This window comes from Anopheles bellator, chromosome 2 (assembly GCF_943735745.2).
Source record: "Anopheles bellator chromosome 2, idAnoBellAS_SP24_06.2, whole genome shotgun sequence".
Taxonomy (NCBI): Eukaryota; Metazoa; Arthropoda; class Insecta; order Diptera; family Culicidae; genus Anopheles; species Anopheles bellator.
In genome coordinates, this window is record NC_071286.1 from 83723553 (window position 1) to 83733193 (window position 9641).

Below are 9641 nucleotides of genomic sequence, written 5' to 3' on the forward strand. Positions count from 1 at the left end.
TCACAGTCATTACGGCCGGGCCGAGCCACGAGAGAGTGAGGTGCTTACAGAAGGGAGCTGCGCACCACCCGTCCCGGCGAGCCATGCAGGTGGCTGGGTCGAGTCGAACGGGCGCACGGTTTACGCAAATCCAGTCCCATTGCGCTGCGTGACCGGGGCCTCAATAACGAAACGAGCCGGTTGATTCGGACTTTATTTCGGAGTTTCGTTCCGTTGAGCCTCGCGCCATTGGCGAATGTATTAGGGACACCGAAACGCTGCTTCAATCAGCAACCGTTACGATACGATCGTTTTCAAACTTACCAGGCTTTTCAATAAGTTTTGATTTTCATTAAAAAAACATAGCTTTATAGTTCGAAATAAGATTCGTTATTCAACATTGTCTTCCTTAACATCAATACACTTGTTCCGACGAGATTCCAATTGACGAATTCCATCTCTGAAGAGAGAATCTGGAAGGGCTGCAAAATACGCTTCCTTAGCTGCTAAGACCTCATCATTTGATGAAAATCGCTTTCCAAACATGTAATTTTTCAGGTCTGGAAACAAATGGAAGTCGCTAGAAGCCAAATCTGGTGAGTACGGTGGATGCTTCAAATATTCGAGCCCTAATTCAAGGATTTTTGTCAAAATGCTCTAGAGATATGGTGAATTGTCCTGATGAAAAAGAAGTTTTTTTTCTGCAAATCGGGTCTTTTTTCACGAATTTGCTCCTCCAGCTGGTCTAAAATATTCAGAATTTATTGGTTTACCTGTTTGCAAGTAATCTGAAAAGAAAATTCCTTTCGCATCCCAAAAAACTGATGCTAGCACCTTTTTGACTAAATTCTGGACACGAACTCGTTTCGGAGCCGAAGAACTAAATTCACACCAATCATTAGCCTCTTGTTTTGTTTCAGGATCATGCTGATATTGATGAGTCGACGACCAGAACTCACTTTATCCTTTAAAAAACGCTTTAAATGTTGCCGAGAAATGTGCTTCAGTTAAAATATTGCTTACACTGCCCAATGAGATGCCTTGGGCTTCTATTAAAACTCTTTCTGTCATTCGACGATGTTCTAATACGACATCATGTGTTTTCATACGATCTAAGGTCTTCAAGGCATGTACAAGGCATGACTTCATTCAAATTCGGCAAATAAATTCATTCTATTGCAGGCAAAGAGTCCTTTTATACTTTCAACATTTAGTATTAAGATTCTGTGTCTAGCCTGGTTAACTGGTTAACTTGGCCAACACAGGATAATAATAAATTAAATTAAATTAAACATTCGTTCCTAAATACCCTTTGCTTTCATAAACATTCTAAAAATACAAACTCAATCACTTCACGATATTTGATTTTTTGGCTTTTGGGAAATGGCTTAGAATGAAGAATAGGTAAACAAGGAATGAATTGACAGATCGAAGTGAAACTTCACATACTTTCATATGAATAGTGTTCCAAGATAATTTCATTTGGGCTAGTAGCAACGCTCTCTGTTATTGAACCGCAAAACTTATTGAACACCCCGGTATACTCGAGTCGCAACGAGCAAAAGATGATGAACAATGATCCTGTATGGAGTTGTGGCCACAGAGCGCCCCTGAGCTTGTTCGATTTTCGCGAGATAGAACCTAACACTTGCCTGAGGCTCGTTGATCCTCGTTTCCCATAGTGCAGTTGACGCCACACGAAATGCGCCCTAACCGCTCGGTTTGCAATTACTCCAGCATCCTTCGGCAGAATGGCGCTACAGATGCGAACGATTAAACACCCCATTAGAAACCCCTTTGACCGGCTGCCGGCTGCCGGGTCTGTACTAGTGTCCGGCGCAGTAATTGCGCGCAATTGTAACTGGGCCACTTTTATGTGCCGCTTGCGTCAATCAATTGGGTTCCTGATCCGGTTTGCTCGGCCCGTTGTTACGCCACCGCCGGAGTTCGGATCGGGCGTCGGAAATAAGCGGAGCCTTCTGCGACCAAAGTTCAGTGTCCAGTACTGCGCACCCTGGTGAAGCACGCAGCCAGTGTGTGGCCAGCAGAATGCGCACGGCAAGTCACCGCCCGGAACGCACCTTGCCCGATCACTCCTGCCCACAAGGTGGCCACGCCACACACGAGCATTCGCTCGCCCGGGCGAAGGTCTTCATTTCCAACGGCACAACGCACAGCTTTCAAAACTCCATCGCCCTTTTTCTGGTGCACCGGACTCGCGTGTGCTCGCAGCGGAGGTCCGTGCCAGTGGCGAAGATTATTTAAAGGAAATTAATCGCTCCGAGCACGCCACGCTCTGGACCAGCGTACACGCCATACAGTCTAACGAAGCGGACGCGTCGGACGCGAAACCCATTCACTTATTTAAATTAAAAGAACCCAACCTTGCTCTGGGGTCGCGCCCGAGAGCCGCGGGCGAGGCGATCGCGGAGTAGACATTTCTTTTATTGGTTTTCTGAACCGCGGCGCAGGATGTTGCCTCCCCCAGAAAACGCTCGCGGGCCAACGGCGGAATCGTAAAGTCCTTTTTCGATGCCAATCTGAGTGCGCGCGCGCCCTCGCCCCGGTGCAGAGGGCCACGGACGGTCGGATCACGACAAGTGATCGAGCGGCAATCCGGTGTGGTCCGGCGAGCGGCCGGCATGTCCTAGCAGGACCCTTCGGCCGCTTCCCGGGCACCCCAAAAAAAGGTGGCCGTGGCCGAGTGCAACAAAAACAGCTCCACGTTAATAAGACGATGTTACACGGTTTCGTGTGCTGTTGCCCTCCACCCCTCGTGGCCCGATCCGTTCCGGGAACTGTCTGGGGCAGGGGTACGAGCCGCTTCGCGTTCGGAGCCCGACATCTCGCTGGGAGGGCTCGCTGGCCGCAGCCAGAGCGCGCGAACGATTGCTCGCTTAATTTGGCCCTGCAAAAATCCTGGTACGCCGGCGGGAAAATGTTCGGGAGGTCCTTTCGCGAACATCGGTCCCCCCCTGCCCCGGCCAGGAACATGAAACTGCGGAATGCGGAATAAATACGGACACCGTGTGCAGTCTGGGCAGTGAGGCGCTCGCGGCTTCCGCTGGGTAATGCCGAAGCGCAGTGAAGAGAGCCACCTGCCGAGTCCCGAGTCTAGGTGTGGCCCGGGGAGTGATGGGAACTTGGGGGCATTTTTTCTCAAATCTTTTGCATTTTGTTTTGTGTTTGTTTTTATCAGGCAGCAGGCCGCGTGTTGATTAGAGTGAGATAAGATCGCTTTGCCGACACGGGGAGAGTTAATTGACGCAACAGACGAGGAACCTCCGAGCATTAGCTAAGTTTTAAGGTTTGGAATGCACGGCGAGTTATTGGGGCGTAATGTATTGCTCAATTTTTGGTTAAATTCAGGGTCATTAGTTTCCCGGTTTAAAAAGCAAACTTAAAAATTAAAACACATGAAATATTCGATCTGATAATGGAATTATCAATTACTTTTTTGCACATTTTGTTATCTCGGCCATAACTTGGCGAATGTTCGATTTCAAATTGTTCAAATTAGCGTTTTTGCGTCCGCGCTTTTGTAATATGTTTTAATAATTGTAACACGTTTAAGCGATTTGCTTGATAAAATGGCAGGCATTCAACTAAAAGTTTGACACTTGCCAGCCCTATGATTTCGAAACTACGAAAAGGATGACCCTGTACTTGGAACGGGGAACACAAAAGTTGATATACATATGAAGGTGAGATGAAAAGTTTTCGACATTAACATCAAGGTAGTGAGTTGATTTGGCTTCGTATCGGGGTAATCTGGGTAACCTAGAAAATACAGCAAAAGTTTATCAAATGGTGGTAGACGACCACAGAAGCAAGTGGGAGCACCAGCAGAGGTTTTTTTAACCTAAAAAACGGATTGGGCCGTGTTTATTAGCAGTGGTTGTTTTTTTGTATTATAAAGGCTTTGAGCTACAATAGCCTAACATTCGTGTCTTAGAGCAGTGGTTGTGAACACGTAAAGAAGGCGTATTTGTCTCATTCGAAATCAACATTTAGACACTGTACAGCTGTCCGCGTTTTGGCTGCCGTGTTTGCTCAGCGGTTACCATGGCGACAATCCAATAATTATGGTTTAAATTGCTTGTCTATCCGCATTATTTACCAAATATAGCCCCAATCGAATTCGTTTTTAACTCTGTTCTGAATACTGCGCTCGGAGCTCATCGTCATCGGTTTGTAAGAAACTGTGCCGAGGTAAAACTTTTCCCAACAAGATACTCCAGATCGATTGTGCATTAGCTGACCTGAGTACACATTTTACTCACATTTTACTTCCCTAATGTGGCAGGATCTTCGTTCGAACCAAATGCAATTGGCTTCCGCTTTGTCCGAAATGCGACGAACTAGGCAAAAATCCAACCCATATTTGGAAACAACCTTTTTAAAGGGAATTCATCAAATCGACGATCATATCTATGATTAGTCACCAGAGGGCGTAACCTATGGATCGACCGAATAACGCGCTGAAGAAAAAGTGAGCATTTCTCAGGTGTGGCCCCGTGGCCAAAAGTGCAGAAGTTCCCTCAATTATCCATGCTCACCGGTCCGTCCACCGGCCGCTAACGACAGGCACGTCACCGGGCGTGCTGATCATGCGCCAAGATTTATTGGTTGCTGACTGCGCAGGACACTGTCAGTTTTGTTGGTACAAGCATCGAGCACCCGGGGCTCGGGGGCCGGGGCCCGTGGAGTTTCGGCAGCCCGTCTCGGGCTTGTTTCGCGTGTGGTGCGGATCCCCCCCGAGCCCCGGGTTCCGATGCGGCGCTGAGTGCGGTCCGCAGCCAGAGCCTAAATGAGATGTACACGGGACGGGCAGTCAGCGTGCAGAAAGAACGAGCACAAAAAAGCTGGATGGCGCACAAAGGCTCACGGCACATGCACCGGCACGGCCTGGGCGATCAAATCATAATGGATACACGCCCGCCGCCGCCACCACCGTCGCCTGCCACTGCCGGTGCAGTGGCGGTGGCCGATTTTATGACGACGTAAAAGAATTTCAGAAAATATAGTTATTTTATCGTTACCCCGCTCCCCGGAAGCCGCCTCCCTGGCCCGACCGTCCACCGGACCACCGAAGGCCGGCCGAAGAGAATCGCGCGTAACACACAATAATGGAGCCGCCTGGCGGTCTACCGCGCTGTGGAGGTTCTTTCGGCTCCAAGCCGTCCACCGGCCCGACCCGCCCGTACCGCCCTCCCCCCCGGGTTCGGGTCTCTGCTTTCGGGCCTTCGGGTTCCCGGCCGGGAGAGGTTCCGTCTCCACGCTTTTTTTCCGTTCCATTCCGTCCCATTCGTTGCCGCCTGCTCGCTGCCCCGCACGGGCCCGCCGTGGCCATCGGACGCGAAAAAAGCTTCCTCGCTGTCTGTGGTGCGCTTCGCGAGGCCACTCATGCTTCGGAGAGCGCGCGCGCGCGTTCCGGCCGCGTTCGCCGCCGGGTTTGTCGCTTGTCGTCGCTGTCTCGCGCAGTCTTTCGTTCGTCTGCCAGTCGCTCGCCCGCTCGCTCGGTCTCTGTCACGCCGGGCGACCTCACGCGGTTCTTGATCCCTTTGCCGCCGCCACCGTGTGCATCGCCGGCGTTCTGGCCGTTCCCAGGGCGCAGATCCCTTCCTTCTTATGCTCGCCCGCGCGCCCGCGTATATGTGTTTGTATAAGGCCTTCTTGTTTTAGCTTTTTTTTTTCGGCCCCTCTTTCGTGCCCCTCCGATCGCCGGTTCGCAGGCTGGCGGCCGCCGGGGGTTGATCGCTCGCTTCATCAAACAAAACGCTGATACAACTTATAATGAGGCATTAAAAATCGTTGTTTTATGTTTCATTTTGCCTTCATCATCCAAATTAGATACTTACAATGTTTTGATTATTCGATTTTATTCGGTTGAAGTGGTTATTCGTTGTTCGCCTGCGCCTTCTCTCTGTTTCTCCTTCTCTCTCTTTCTCTTTCTCTCTCTGTTTCATTCTTTTTCGCTCTCGAAGCCGTCGGCCCTGCGGATCTCCTGTGTTGTTTCAGCCACCAGCAACCCGAATCCGGGTTGACGATTCTATTGGTTCGTGTGGCCGGCCTAAGAGCCCCGAAACACTTCCTTGCCTTCCGACCTTAGGACCCCCCCCAACCCCCCCTCCGTCCCACACGGAGCTACTGACGGATTCTGCCGGCGGCGGGCGATCGACCGATCATCGGGTCCGGGGCCAATTCACGGTTTTGATTTAAGTCCCTTTTTTATGGACCCACAGTTCGCTTTTACGCTTCGGCGCCCAGGATGCTGCGGCGGGTGCGGCGGGGGGCGGGGGGCTTAAAATGCTATCTGCAAGACCTCCTTCGGGGGCTGAACGACGTTCGGCGTTCTTTTGGGGGGGGGGCCGCCTAATTGACCCATCTCTCGCGAGCGTGAGCGAGAGCGGCCTCCGAAATGATGATCGATTGACGCCGACCGCCAGTGGCCAGTGGGTGAGTGGGGTGGGGAGGGGGGCGAGTTGGGTCCTCCGGGTGTTTCTCTTCGCTTCGCTCGAAATGACCACGGTGCCGCGGAACGCTGCCGAAGCCTATAATTTAATTGAACCTAATCTTCCGCAACTATTCATTGATTAACAGCACACACAGCGGCAGAGCGCAGCGGCCATTCAGCGGTCGGTTTATTGATTCGATTTTAATTTTAATACCATTATAGGATCTGCCCGCGCAACACGGAAGAGGATCGTTATATAGAGGCCGTCCTGTGCCTAGGATGCCCGTTTCGGGGGTTCCGTTGCGCCACGGTTTAGTTCTAGCCCGATCGTTGGTAATTGATTTCCTGTTCAAAACGCAACCGCCAGAGGGTCGACCACCGATTCCGGCGCAACAAGTGGGGAATCTCCTGAGGGGGAAACACTGGGCCACAGGCAATTGTTATGCGATGAATGTATACAATTTATTAGTGTAATATTTCGACCTACGGCCGCACCTGCGAACCTGCTAAATCCTTCCATTAGCGCGCCATAATTAACCGGCGCGTTATGTGGGAAAGCCATTTTGTTTCCAGCAACGGGCCCGACCAACCGACCGATCGTGTAAAGTGCGGCTAAGGGGCACTAAAGTTGCGCTTACGCGGGGCACCGTACCGCGGAGCGCTTAATTTCTGATACGCACGCAGCCCCGCAGCCCGAATTGTTCATAAATCATTAAGTCAACATTCGAGAAACAAGTTGTCGGAATGTCCCGTGTCCCGTGTCGCTGGCCCCCAGGCCCGATTTCGGGCACTCTGCTCGCGGGACCCAAACACACCCTACAAAAAAACAAACACGAACGAAAGTAACAGAATAAATGCAACACAACGTGGAAATAAAGATTGAGGTCCTGAAAGCGGCTAAAGCCGCACAGTTTTACAACAGCATCCGGGCCCGGCCCCAGGCCCGGGTCGGCCATCAATTCGACGGAATCTGAAACATTGCACCGAGAGCGCCCTCCGAACGGACAAAAAAGGCCCCCTCGAACATGTTTTGTTTTCAGCCGTGTCCGTTCGCCGCGCCGCGTTTTGCTTAATGGATCCTAAGAACCTGCGCCTGCGAACCGTCTTAAGCGAAAATTGCAGCTGCTGCTGCTGGTCTGGTGCAGAATCCGAGCTACGAGCCTGAGCCTGTGACCGGCTAACCCGTAAGGCTCACGACGACGACGACGACGGCGACGGAATTTAATTAACTCCTTGTTGTGCAACTGTTTTATGGAATATTTGTCTTGTTCAATCACGCGTTTCAGTAATTAAGTGAGTGAATGAAATTGTTTGTTCTCTCTTTTCGGCTCGTCTTCGCCGCGTCCTCCTCCCCAATTGGCCGGGTTAAGGTCCATATTTTCTATTTCCTTCGGCCCAACGCGAAGCAGATGCATGTTTCGATGGATTGGGCCGACCGATCGCCATGTTCTGATAATTGTAACAGCTCACTATTGGCCCGTGCTCTGCATTTTGAATATGCATTAGGAGTGCCCGTGGCGCGTTCCGTTTCCGTGTTTGCGCCTGCATTAAGCGAGTGGCCCAAAATCCGGAGCGGCCCACCCAGCGCTTAGCGGAACGGACTGGGGGACCTCCCGGGTCTCCAAATAGAGTTCTCACTTTTCCCGCGGCCACTGGAAAGTTCCACTCCTGGCGCGACTCCTGTGGCCGGTGTCGTGCCGGTGTTTGTCGGCATGCCGGGACTGCGACCGCGGCTGCTGAACCGTTTACCGGAACCATTCGGGAGCGGGCGGGAGAGCGGGAGCTACAGAAAGGGGCGGAAAACAAGGGTGCCAGATTTCTCCGCTCCGGCGGGATGTTTACTCGTCTATGTGTCATTAACACTGTACCGATCGGTCAATAGAGCCAGAGGCCAGTTCGGGCCGCAAACGGGGGTCCCGGCCACTGTTGACCGAAAAACGCTTCTGGTATTTCGTACTGCCTCGAAGGGCCACCGAGAGGGCTACCGAAAGCTAATGGAAAACCCGCCCCGGCCCTCGGGCGGATCGGGCGCTAAGCAGTGCGCGATCAATATTTGCGCTTCGTGGCTTCTCGTCGGCTTTGTGCGCGTTGACCGTGCTGCTGCTGCTGCTGCTGCTGCTAAGTGATCGGATTTAAGCTCACGGCCACTCCACACGGCCTGTGTTTGCCCACACGCTGGGTGATCTTGCCGAAGTGGACGCGGTGGATTTGGATTTTGGGAGAGATCGGGAAGCGCAGCGATGGAAGGGCGCTGCGATCGTGATCCTCCGACCGTCCAGTCGTCCAGGTGTCTCCAGGTGGGGTTTTGGGAGGAATTTTCAACCGAATTCATAACCGAGAACTAGAACGATCCCCCGGCGCATTCCCGGAGACCCAACTCCGGAGCGATTGAAACGTTTGGCTCGCTATCGGATCGATCAGCTGGCGGCGCAACAGGATGGCGCGTAAAAAAATGTTTAAATCATCTTGCAACAACCCCTCGGACTCGAGCCCACCGCGGGTGGTCGCTCGCGAAGGGTGCGCTGCCCGAGAACCGCTTTCGGCTTAACAGTTCGGAACTAATTACAATTCAAACAAAATGTCTTATTTTGCCCGTCATCGTCCGTGGTCCGCCGTGTTTTGCCGGTAATCAAGGGCGTTAGGGAGGGCGCGTAATGAGAAGAGTGCATATAAATATGGATGGCTCATAAATTAAGCCGGGTTCTAGGCTAGTCGTAGGGCCGCGTGTAACGTGTGATCCTGGCGTACGATCGTGCGCCACCAAGGCGTGTAGTTACACATGCATTATTTTCGGTCAAAGATGGGGCTGATACGAAACGTTTTGTTTAACGCTCTGACATGCAGTGCCCGGTGCGTTTCATCATTCCCCGGTCTCGATCAAATTCTGCGTGGAGCTGCGTTTGAAGCTCGAAAGGCCAGCGTCGAAGTATTTATGACTCACCCAGCAACGATTCCACCGAAGGAAGCGTCGGTGGGAACAGAAATCGAACTGACGGACTGACTGGCTGGCCGGCCGGCCGTTGGCTGTTCGAGCATGCATTCCAGCGATAAGAGCATAATGAATGGGTGAACGGTGGTAAAAGGTAAAAACAAAAGCAGAACAGAAAGAAACAGGAAAACCCGAAATCCCGAAACGCCGCGACGCCGGGGCCGTAACGCGAGTTAGCGACGATCGCTAACGTCAGCGTGCCGTAGCAGGTCGATA